The sequence below is a fragment of the Octopus bimaculoides genome, chromosome 5, assembly GCF_001194135.2.
Source record: "Octopus bimaculoides isolate UCB-OBI-ISO-001 chromosome 5, ASM119413v2, whole genome shotgun sequence".
Lineage (NCBI taxonomy): Eukaryota > Metazoa > Mollusca > Cephalopoda > Octopoda > Octopodidae > Octopus > Octopus bimaculoides.
In genome coordinates this window covers 107338891-107340695 of record NC_068985.1, presented here as the reverse complement: position 1 = coordinate 107340695, position 1805 = coordinate 107338891, and the positions used below count along the sequence as shown (strand labels likewise).

General features: G+C 35.0%; 1 protein-coding gene across 1 annotated transcript in view; it reads right to left on the bottom strand.

Moving 5' to 3' along the window:
- Positions 1 to 1805, bottom strand: part of LOC106871057 (uncharacterized) — a 6906-nt gene that overhangs the window by 3692 nt on the left and 1409 nt on the right. The gene's annotated exons all lie outside the window — the stretch shown is intronic.

The window sequence follows — 1805 nt, the reverse complement described above, 5'->3', positions numbered from 1 at the left end:
TATATATATATATATATATATATATATATATATATATGCCCTACTCTTCGAAACGCTTAGTTTAGAATAGGGGCAGCTGATGAAGGAAATATTCTCTATGTGGCCTGTTTGTTTTCTGTGCTCTGTTTGTTGTTTTTCATTTTGTCCACGTTTTTTTGTGACGTCCTGTACCCAGATATGCATCTGTATATACATGTAGATGTAGGTATGTACATACATGTACGTATATATGCATATACTCACTTATTATATATATATTCTTTTGTTTCAGTCATGACTACGGTCATGCTGGGGTTGCATAAATCGACCCACACATCCACACTTATATATACATGTGCGTGTAAAGTAAGACACTAAGTGATGTATATATGTGAATCTTTAATGTAATGTATATATTTATATCTTTAATCGGTAAACAAATTACACAAGTCTCCAATACAAACACATTCTAATATTGAACAGGGTTTTTATTCCTTCTATATCTCAAAACCTCAACAATTCCTTTATACAGCTTTATTAATTTTTTTAAACGAAAGATATTTCCCCAGATGTATCACGTGCCTGTTTGTTAATAATGAAGACGAACAGAGCAAGGTGCTGTGCCAATATTTTGGCAGAAAATGTGTGAGGTAGTGTAACCTACCTACTCTAAAAGCAACATCGTAGCCAATGTACTTATGGGAAACCAGTTAAAATTGTTAAATACACAGGAGGTAGGGAAAATTTTAAAGCGATATTTGTCGGGTGGAGAGTCGAGTGAGGGGGGGGTGAGAAGAGAGAGAATAGCGGAGGAAATAAAAAGAAAGGAAGAGGATACAGAGCACAAAGATCACGGGGAGAATACAAAGTGAAAGAAGGAAACATAATGAAAAGACGAGAGAAGAGAAGTGCAGAGAAGTGAAGAGAGGTTGGATTAGCAGGAAAGCTCATGAAATGAAACAAGTTAATGGATGGTGAAAGTGTGTGTGATGAATGGAATAGTAACTGAAGGGGAGGAGGACAAAAGAGGAAGAGAGACAGAAACGGAAGAGCGTAGTAGAGAGGGAGAGACAGACGATCAGAGAGGAGGAGAAGCAGACGAATCGAGAGAGAGAGGAGGAGATGGAAGAAACCGAGAGAGGGAGAGAAAGAGATAGAGAGATGGTAAATGTACAAGAGAATTTCAAGAGATAAAAAAGAATAAAAATCATTGCGTAATAAAAATGTAAGATAAAACTCCTTACAAATGTATTTAACAGACGTATTTAAATTACTTTTAAGAAAGGAGGTACGATGTATGTTAAAATGGATTTAATAGAAAAGAAAAAGAAAAAAAAGGAAGGGAAAAATTTCGCTGCAACCACATCAATTAAAGTATAGTACATTAAGATTTTAATTGCTGTGCAGACAAGACATTGCACGGCTATTACTTAGTGTCTGTCTCTAGTAGTAAGCTTTTTAAAGGTAAAAATTAATCAATTAAAATATAGAAATGGTTTTTAAAAGAATCCTCGCTTATTGATTTAGCTACTGCAGGAAAGAAAATAGTAGGGAGTGAAAGAAGAATGGTTGTTGCTGGTGTCATGCGAGAGCCAGCTATATGCCTGCCTGTGAGGCAAAATATCTCCTCATACACAACTCAGACATTCCGAGCCATGAAAAAGATATTTTTAAAAGGGAAATATACATATGCATGTGTGCGCGCATGTCTATGTGTATAAACATTATATATATATATATGTATATACACACACACATATATATGAATATTCACACACACATATATATGAATATACAGCCACATATATTGTGTGTGCGTGTGTGTA